This window comes from Euprymna scolopes, chromosome 34 (assembly GCF_053919585.1).
Source record: "Euprymna scolopes isolate OS-2025 chromosome 34, ASM5391958v1, whole genome shotgun sequence".
Lineage (NCBI taxonomy): Eukaryota > Metazoa > Mollusca > Cephalopoda > Sepiida > Sepiolidae > Euprymna > Euprymna scolopes.
In genome coordinates this window covers 4,720,216-4,731,684 of record NC_136515.1, presented here as the reverse complement: position 1 = coordinate 4,731,684, position 11,469 = coordinate 4,720,216, and the positions used below count along the sequence as shown (strand labels likewise).

General features: G+C 29.9%; 1 protein-coding gene across 3 annotated transcripts in view; it reads right to left on the bottom strand.

Annotated features, from left to right (window-relative positions):
• The window catches only part of LOC145259101 (transient receptor potential-gamma protein-like), a 159,431-nt gene that overhangs the window by 143,508 nt on the left and 4,454 nt on the right, over nucleotides 1-11,469 (bottom strand). The gene's annotated exons all lie outside the window — the stretch shown is intronic.

Below are 11,469 nucleotides of genomic sequence, written 5' to 3'. Positions count from 1 at the left end.
GTTTTCTATTGGTGACGTCAGGAAGAAAAATGTTACTATGAAATCCTTTTTTGCAAGAACATAATTTCGACCGATTTTTTCGGTCTTCATCAGTGTAGTGAAAGTGATGCAGGGGAAGAGGAAGGATGAAAAGGTGGAGAAAAACTGCGTCAATCGCAGATTAGTAAAATATCAATGTGTCACTAAATATGCGCCACAAAAAAGTTAAATTGTATAATCAAAGGACTGCTTCATACGATATTCACGAAGTTATGACATTGTATTTATTATCAAGAAATTTATACGGTCCATCGCTTTATTACAGATCTCTTACAATATCAAAATAAAAGAAAAACAAAAAAGAAACAGGCGATCGAAGGTTATCAAAGGTTATCGAAAAGCAAAGGATTGTTGCTGGACTCACAGAAGGATTGACCATCACACTAATATAAAAGTATACACATTATTTGAAGAACAACAGAATTGTAAACCCGTCCATCCTCTAAGAAAAATATACGCGGACTAAAGTTTTTTTGGTTTGAACATCCCGTGCGCAGGGTTCAAATTTAAATCGACCAATCAAAAAGACTGTAATAAATAGAGCTATGACAACAGCATATTCTTTTCATTGTTTTGACTCTCTAGTATATATCCGACACAGAAACAATCAACTGAGAACCACATCACTCTACATAAAAACATAAGATATCAATGGATATATATATATATATATATATATATATATATATATATATATATATATATACAAAGGGCGAATGAACTTTTTTCTGGGTCAACGGCCAACTAGCACCGTGTATATTTGTGTGTGTGTATATGTGTATTGGGGTAGAGAGGGCTCCCGTGAGCCGTGGTGAAGGCAACCTTTCTAGGAGAAGCAAATCTCTGATTTAAAAAACCATAAAGCGGAAGACCAGTACCCGCATTAAGCTGGTCTGCAGTTTAATTTGTTGCTGGCTATTTTGCTCTTGCTTGTTGCTGGATCTCAACATTTTGAACCGAGAGAAAGACTTAGCTCTCGTACAAAGCTAAGACTCTGTAACATCATATTTGTATAGATACTCCCTCAGACATTTGGGCTCATGGATTTTAAATGTCTGAGGGAGTGGCACTCATCTGACAAGACGTTGCAATCATCATATATATATATATATATATATATATATATATATATATATATATTAAATTCGAAGTACAACAGAATTGTAATAGTTTAAAAGCGAAGTGGGGCATTTTTTTTTTAACCTTATAAAAAAAAGATCGACTATAATGTAAAAAGAAACAGGATCGACTAAAAGTAAGAAAAATAAATTGAAAATGAAGAAGATCGACTAAAAGGGGAGAAAGAAAAAAGAAAAGGGGGAACGGTGAAGAAACTTGAAGTACTTTTCGCCGTTTGTTGAACGTTTTTAAACAGGCGCCATCAGGTTAATTTCTACGCGGTGTTCCACCCCCCTCATAGAAATTACTTCATGCCAACATTACTTCATACCGACATTTACATTATTTTATATAAATAAGAATTTATTAAATTCAAACTTATTTGATAACCAGATGATAATGGAGAGAAAATAACCGGAAGTGTCAAACGATGGAGACGGGTGAGAAAGTCGAGTATGAAGGACATATATTTGGTTATTGTCTTCCGGAAATTACCGGTTAGCCTGCTACATGGCAGATTGTCAGTGTTTGAATTAGAAATATTTCGATAACAAAAAAAAAAAAAAAGAACGTTAGAATAGGCGAGAGAATGTTATTGAAGCGAAAAAGGTATTTAACTTGATAAGATATTTACATTAAAATTTTACATTAAATTTTAATTTGGACGAAAAGGAATTTGATAAGGAAAAATAAACACGGACAAAGATCAGGCAATGACCATGTGGAGATACATATTGATGACGTCATTTAAATGGGTAGATGGTCTTTTGAGAGACACGTATGAATTGTTAGCAGTCAGAAGAGTTAGCTGTCAGAGTTGAGAGAGAGATATAGAGAGGGAGCGAGAGAGAAGGGGAGAGAGAGATAGAGAGAGATAGAGAGAGAGAGATAGAGAGAGAGGAGGAGAGAGAGAGGAGAGAGAGATAGATAGATGGATAGAGAGAGAGATAGAGAGAGAGATAAGGAGAGAGAGAAGGAGAGATAGATAGATAGATAGATAGATAGATAGATAGATAGAGAGAGAGAGAGAGAAGGAGAGAGAGAAGGAGAGATAGATAGATAGATAGATAGATAGATAGATAGAGAGAGAGAGAGGGAGAGAGAGAAGGAGAGAGAGAAGGAGATAGATAGATAGATAGATAGAGAGAGAGAAGGAGAGAGAGAGAGAGATAGATAGATAGATAGATAGGGAGAGAGAGAAGAAGAGAGAGAAGGAGAGAGAGAAGGAGATAGATAGATAGAGAGAGAGAGGGAGAGAGAGAAGGAGAGAGAGAAGGAGATAGATAGATAGATAGATAGATAGAGAGAGAGAGAGAGAGAGAGAGAGAGAGAGAGAGAGAGAGAGAGAATGGCTCCAAGCAGGGGAGGCTTCGGAAAATATCGATAGATGTACGATCGATAGATGTAAAAACCCAAGATCAACGTTCAACTTTCAAATGGAGAAGCATTGGTAAATAAAGTTGCAGCTTTTCCAAGGATTCGTCAAATCAAGATATATATATATATATATATATATATATATATATATATATATATATATATATATATATATATATATAAAGAGGTTTGTGTTTACTCTAACCTTTTTACGCAAATATTACGCAAGTATAAATCATGTAGAATATCTGCATGAATATGATTACACGAAATAGTAAACTAAAGATGGTCATGCCATAAGAAAACCGAAAGAAAGCTAATAGGGAATTAATTAAAATAGGGGATGTCCTTTTCTCTTCCCTGCAATCTCTTTCTCACAGAAGAGATGTTGCGAGCCTGCCTCTGCTTTATCGTTATTTTCATTGAAAGTGCTCGACTAAGCTCCAATCTATGGTCCCCCCTCGCCAAACTTTCACAAGAAACACTCGTCTAGCAGAAAACACCATCAATTATTCCCCCCCCACTCTTTATCTGTACCTAAACCTAAACGTAGATTCCATGAACAAAGCTTCTTTCTTAGAAGTGCACGCCTATGAAATTGTCTTCCGTTTTCCTGCTTTCCAGCTGACTACAATATGGTTGTGTTCAAGTCTAACGTAAACAAGTTTTTGCTGGGCCGTTTCACTTAAGTTGACAAATTTACCGAATTTCCATTACTAACGATTACTGTATTGTCCAATTGTTTACTGTACACTCTGTTACTCTTATCCTCGAGTGACCTCTTGGCCTTGATAAGTGGTGATGCCTTAGGTGTATCAGAATTTTTGTAGGAATTTTTGACACCCCTAACACGAGACTGCGAATAAAATATAAAAGACTCGTAATTTCTCTTTTAAAAGTGGGTTGTTTATTTTCTTTATGGATTATACTTTCAAAATAAACTATCAAAGTTGTTTTAAAAGTAATAGAAATATTTTTTTTTATTTTTTAAAAAACAGTAATGAAATTAATTGAATTTTACGAGTTCAGTATTTTTCAATTTTTAAACTTTAAAAATCTATCAAAATTTTCCTACTGATTCAATTTTTACGATATTTTCAGGGTCAATGTGAAATTTTATGCTCTTTCCAATAACCCGAATATAATATTTTAGACAAACGTTTTTTTTTAATTCATGCCCCACCCCCTTTTTCAAGTGTCTCTTAAAAAGTAAATAATTAATTTACTCACCAAAGTTTTATATATCACAAATTGAAGATAAAGAATCAATAAATAATATATTCAACTTTAAAACAAAAAAAAGTATTGTATTTTTAGAAATTTACCTGTAAAGTCCGAAGTTTAAAACCTTTTTTTTAACCACATTGTTTGCTTTTTCTTTTGTTTTGTTTTGTAAAATGAAACCTTGGTCCTTGTTCCTTTAATTGAAAAAAATTAGGGCTTGAATTGCATTTTTCGAGTAGTTAAAGCTTGGAAAGACAGGGGTCGAATTAATTCACGCCTCCCATTTTGAAATGTCTATTAAAAGTAATAATTATTTTACTCACCAGAGTTTTATATATCACAAATTGAAGATAAAAGATCAATAAATAATATATTCAAATTTAAAACAAAAAAGTAGCGTTTTTTAGAAATTTACCTGTAAATCCGTAGTTTAAAACCTTTTTAAAAAAAAAACACATTGCTTTTTCTTTCTTTTTTTTAAATGAAACCTTGGTCCTTGCTCCTTTAATTGAAAAAATAATTAGGGCTTGAATTACATTTTTCGAGGAGTTATAAGCTAGAAAAGACACGGGGTCGAATTAATTCACGTCTCCCATTTTTAAATGTTTATTAAAAAGTAAATAATTAATTTACTCACCAGAGTTTTATATATCACAAATTGAAGATAAAAGATCAATAAATAATATATTCAAATTTAAAACAAAAAAAGTAGTGTTTTTTAGAAATTTACCTGTAAAGTCCGAAGTTTAAAACCTTTTTTTTTTTTTTTTTTAAAACACGTTGTTTGTTTTTGTTTTTTTGTTGGTTTTTTTTTTATGAAACCTTGGTCCTTGCTCCTTTAATTGAAAAAAAATTAGGGCTTGAATTACATTTTTCGAGGAGTTATAAGCTTGGAAAGACGGAGTGGAATTATTCAACATTTTCACGAAATTTCTGACACACCTAGTGATGCCTATGTAAAAAGAAAAATCCTAGCTCTTTTTTGCTAGTGACTTCAATTCTATGATCTATATATATTACAAAGTTGTATTTTCTTTTTAAATAAATAGAAAAAAAGGGGGGGGTAATATTAATATCAATACACAAAGGCATCAAAATTTATAGGAGTATAAATTACACTCTTTATTAACAGCTATTTATCGACGTGCAGGATGTTTTGGCCGAGACACTGAGTGGAAGGGGTAGGCAAGATTCTGAAGTCAGGGAAGATTTTTGCTCAGAACGCATAAAGGAATTCGAAATTAAAAAAAATAAAAAATTAACTTAAAACCTAATGACTTTGAATGTTTTAAATGCACGTCTATACCTGATGTAAATGTAACGTCTTTACCTGATGTAGGTGTAACGTCTATACCTGATGTAGGTGTAACGTCTTTACCTGATGTAGGTGTAACATCTTTACCTGACGTAGGTGTAACGTCTATACCTGATGTAGGTGTAACGTCTTTACCTGATGTAGGTGTAACGTCTTTACCTGATGTAGGTGTAACGTCTTTACCTGATGTAGGTGTAACGTCTATACCTGATGTAGGTGTAACGTCTATACCTGATGTAGGTATAACATCTTTACCTGATGTAGGTGTAATGTCTATACCTGATGTAGGTGTAACGTCTATACCTGATGTAGGTGTAACGTCTTTAACTGATGTAGGTGTAACGTCTATACCTGATGTAGGTGTAACATCTTTACCTGATGTAGGTGTAACGTCTATACCTGATGAAGGTGTAACGGTCGCTGCTTGTTCAGATAGCCAACAGATCGATTTTCTTTTTAAATATATCGTTTTAAGCAAAAACAACAGCACTTACTTGTCATATCGAGAATAGTAATTACGAACAAAATCTTATTTTTTTATTTATTTATTTTTTATGTGAATGTTGATTTCAGAAAATATATACTTTTACATTAATCATTTCGAATGTTTAAAATGCACGTGTATAAACGTATGTGCCATGTTTCGAGGATTTGAAGATGAGGATTCGTTATTTGGATTTTATGGACTATTGTTTTCATTTTGGAAGTCATTTTCATAGCGTTTCAGTTGATGTAATCTCGGACCACTCCCAAAATTCATACTAGAATTGCCCATATGGATCCGTGGCACAACGGGTAAAGTGCTTAGTGATAATTTCTATGTTGGAGTTTTCAGGATATTGAAAGTCCAGTCCTTACTACAGGCAAAACACACAAAGAAATTCGAAATTAAAAAATAAAAAATTAAATTAAAAACTTATTAAAACCTAACAAAAAACTTCTTTTTTTTTATTTTTTTATCTTTTTATTTATTCGGACAACTATTCTCATCTTGGATGTTATCCTCACAGCTTTTCGACCGATGTAACCTCCGGCCTTCTTCTGGTGTATCTTGTCAAACTCGAGGACCTGAATTTCGAACTGGAACCCTTTATGTAATCCACTAGGGTAGATTGTTCTCGTTCTGTCAGTAATTATCCAATAGAAGTCTTAAGCAAATATATCCTTTTGCATAAATCATTTCGAATATTTTAAATACACGTGTAGAAATGTAGAGGCAATGTTCCGTGGATTTTGAGATGAAGATTCATTATTAGGATTTTGAGATGAAGATTCATTATTTGGATTTTGAGATGAAGATTCATTATTTGGATTTTGAGATGAAGATTCATTATTTGGATTTTGAGATGAAGATTCATTATTTGAATTTTGAGATGAAGATTCATTATTTGAATTTTGAGATGAAGATTCATTATTTGGATTTTTAGATGAAGATTCATTATTTGGATTTTGAGATGAAGATTAATTATTTGGATTTTGAGATGAAGATTAATTATTTGGATTTTGAGATGAATGTTCGTTATTTGGATTTTGGAGATGAAGATTCGTTATTTGGATTTTGAGATGAAGATTCATTATTTGGATTTTGAGATGAAGATTCATTATTTGGATTTTGAGATGAAGATTCATTATTTGGATTTTGAGATGAAGATTAATTATTTGGATTTTGAGATGAATGTTCGTTATTTGGATTTTTAGATGAAGATTCATTATTTGGATTTTGAGATGAAGATTCATTATTTGGATTTTGAGATGAAGATTCATTATTTGGATATTGAGATGAAGATTCATTATTTGGATTTTGAGATGAAGATTAATTATTTGGATTTTGAGATGAAGATTAATTATTTGGATTTTGAGATGAATGTTCGTTATTTGGATTTTTAGATGAAGATTCATTATTTGGATTTTGAGATGAAGATTCATTATTTGGATTTTGAGATGAAGATTCATTATTTGGATTTTGAGATGAAGATTAATTATTTGGATTTTGAGATGAATGTTCGTTATTTGGATTTTTAGATGAAGATTCATTATTTGGATTTTGAGATGAAGATTCATTATTTTGATTTTGAGATGAAGGTTCATTATTTGGATTTTGAGATGAAGATTCATTATTTGGATTTGAGATGAAGATTCATCATTTGGATTTTGAGATGAAGATTCATTATTTGGATTTTGAGATGAAGATTCATTATTTGGATTTTGAGATGAAGATTCATTATTTGGATTTTGAGATGAAGATTCATTATTTGGATTTTGAGATGAAGATTCATTATTTGGATTTGAGATGAAGATTCATTATTTGGATTTTGAGATGAAGATTCATCATTTGGATTTTGAGATGAAGATTCATTATTTGGATTTTGAGATGAAGATTCATCATTTGGATTTTGAGATGAAGATTCATCATTTGGATTTTGAGATGAAGATTCATCATTTGGATTTTGAGATGAAGATTCATCATTTGGATTTTGAGATGAAGATTCATTATTTGGATTTTGAGATGAAGGTTCATTATTTGGATTTTGAGATGAAGATTCATCATTTGGATTTGAGATGAAGATTCATTATTTGGATTTTGATATGAAGATTCATTATTTGGATTTGAGATGAAGATTCATTATTTGGATTTTGAGATGAAGATTCATTATTTGGATTTGAGATGAAGATTCATTATTTGGATTTTGAGATGAAGGTTCATTATTTGGATTTTGAGATGAAGATTCATCATTTGGATTTGAGATGAAGATTCATTATTTGGATTTTGAGATGAAGATTCATTATTTGGATTTGAGATGAAGATTCATTATTTGGATTTTGAGATGAAGATTCATTATTTGGATTTTGAGATGAAGATTCATTATTTGGATTTTGAGATGAAGATTCATTATTTTGATTTTGAGATGAAGGTTCATTATTTGGATTTTGAGATGAAGATTCATTATTTGGATTTGAGATTAAGATTCATTATTTGGATTTTGAGATGAAGATTCATTATTTTGATTTTGAGATGAAGATTCATTATTTGGATTTTGAGATGAAGATTCATTATTTTGATTTTGAGATGAAGGTTCATTATTTGGATTTTGAGATGAAGATTCATCATTTGGATTTGAGATGAAGATTCATTATTTGGATTTTGAGATGAAGATTCATTATTTGGATTTGAGATGAAGATTCATTATTTGGATTTGAGATGAAGATTCATCATTTGGATTTGAGATGAAGATTCATTATTTGGATTTTGAGATGAAGATTCATTATTTGGATTTGAGATGAAGATTCATTATTTGGATTTTGAGATGAAGATTCATTATTTGGATTTTGAGATGAAGATTCATTATTTGGATTTTGAGATGAAGATTCATTATTTTGATTTTGAGATGTAGGTTCATTATTTGGATTTTGAGATGAAGATTCATTATTTGGATTTGAGATGAAGATTCATTATTTGGATTTTGAGATGAAGATTCATTATTTTGATTTTGAGATGAAGATTCATTATTTGGATTTTGAGATGAAGATTCATTATTTTGATTTTGAGATGAAGGTTCATTATTTGGATTTTGAGATGAAGATTCATCATTTGGATTTGAGATGAAGATTCATTATTTGGATTTTGAGATGAAGATTCATTATTTGGATTTGAGATGAAGATTCATTATTTGGATTTGAGATGAAGATTCATCATTTGGATTTGAGATGAAGATTCATTATTTGGATTTTGAGATGAAGATTCATTATTTGGATTTGAGATGAAGATTCATTATTTGGATTTTGAGATGAAGATTCAATATTTGATTTTGAGATGAAGATTCATTATTTGGATTTTGAGATGAAGATTCATTATTTTGATTTTGAGATGAAGGTTCATTATTTGGATTTTGAGATGAAGATTAATTATTTGGATTTGAGATGAAGATTCATTATTTGGATTTTGAGATGAAGATTCATTATTTTTATTTTGAGATGAAGATTCATTATTTGGATTTTGAGATGAAGATTCCTTATTTTGATTTTGAGATGAAGGTTCATTATTTGGATTTTGAGATGAAGATTCATCATTTGGATTTGAGATGAAGATTCATTATTTGAATTTTGAGATGAAGATTCATTATTTGGATTTGAGATGAAGATTCATTATTTGGATTTTGAGATGAAGATTCATTATTTGGATATTGAGATGAAGATTCATTATTTGGATTTTGAGATGAAGATTCATTATTTGGATTTTGAGATGAAGATTCATTATTTTGATTTTGAGATGAAGATTCATTATTTGGATTTGAGATGAAGATTCATTATTTGGATTTTGAGATGAAGATTCATTATTTGGATTTTGAGATGAAGATTCATTATTTGGATATTGAGATGAAGATTCATTATTTGGATATTGAGATGAAGATTCATTATTTGGATTTTGAGATGAAGATTCATTATTTGGATTTTGAGATGAAGATTCATTATTTGGATTTTGAGATGAAGATTCATTATTTGAATTTGAGATGAAGATTCATTATTTGGATTTTGAGATGAAGATTCATTATTTGGATTTTGAGATGAAGATTCATTATTTGGATTTTGAGATGAAGATTCATTATTTGGATTTTGAGATGAAGATTCATTATTTGGATTTTGAGATGAAGATTCATTATTTGGATTTTGAGATGAAGATTCATTATTTGGATTTGAGATGAAGATTCATTATTTGGATTTTGAGATGAAGATTCATTATTTGGATTTTGAGATGAAGATTCATTATTTGGATTTGAGATGAAGATTCATTATTTGGATTTTGAGATGAAGATTCATTATTTGGATTTGAGATGAAGATTCATCATTTGGATTTTGAGATGAAGATTCATTATTTGGATTTTGAGATGAAGATTCATTATTTGGATTTGAGATGAAGATTCATTATTTGGATTTTGAGATGAAGATTCATTATTTGGATATTGAGATGAAGATTCATTATTTGGATATTGAGATGAAGATTCATTATTTGGATTTGAGATGAAGATTCATTATTTGGATTTGAGATGAAGATTCATCATTTGGATTTTGAGATGAAGATTCATTATTTGGATATTGAGATGAAGATTCATTATTTGGATTTGAGATGAAGATTCATTATTTGGATTTTGAGATGAAGATTCATTATTTGGATTTGAGATGAAGATTCATTATTTGGATTTTGAGATGAAGATTCATTATTTGGATATTGAGATGAAGATTCATTATTTGGATATTGAGATGAAGATTCATTATTTGGATTTTGAGATGAAGATTCATTATTTGGATTTGAGATGAAGATTCATCATTTGGATTTTGAGATGAAGATTCATTATTTGGATTTTGAGATGAAGATTCATTATTTGGATTTGAGATGAAGATTCATTATTTGGATTTTGAGATGAAGATTCATTATTTGGATATTGAGATGAAGATTCATTATTTGGATATTGAGATGAAGATTCATTATTTGGATATTGAGATGAAGATTCATTATTTGGATTTTGAGATGAAGATTCATTATTTGGATTTTGAGATGAAGATTCATTATTTGGATTTGAGATGAAGATTCATTATTTGGATATTGAGATGAAGATTCATTATTTGGATATTGAGATGAAGATTCATTATTTGGATTTTGAGATGAAGGTTCATTATTTGGATTTTGAGATGAAGATTCATTATTTGGATTTTGAGATGAAGATTCGTTATTTGGATTTTGAGATGAAGATTCGTTATTTGGATTTTGAGATGAAGATTCATTATTTGGATTTTGAGATGAAGATTCATTATTTGGATTTTGAGATGAAGATTCATCATTTGGATTTGAGATGAAGATTCATTATTTGGATTTTGAGATGAAGATTCATTATTTGGATTTTGAGATGAAGATTCATTATTTGGATTTTGAGATGAAGATTCATTATTTGGATATTGAGATGAAGATTCATTATTTGGATTTTGAGATGAAGATTAATTATTTGGATTTTGAGATGAAGATTCGTTATTTGGATTTTGAGATGAAGGTTCATTATTTGGATTTTGAGATGAAGATTCATTATTTGGATTTTGAGATGAAGATTCATTATTTGGATTTTGAGATGAAGATTCATTATTTGGATTTTGAGATGAAGATTAATTATTTGGATTTTGAGATGAAGATTCATTATTTGGATATTGAGATGAAGATTCATTATTTGGATATTGAGATGAAGATTCATTATTTGGATATTGAGATGAAGATTCATTATTTGGATTTTGAGATGAAGATTCATTATTTGGATATTGAGATGAAGATTCATTATTTGGATATTGAGATGAAGATTCATTATTTTGATTTTGAGATGAAGGTTCATTATTTGGATTTTGAGATGAAGATT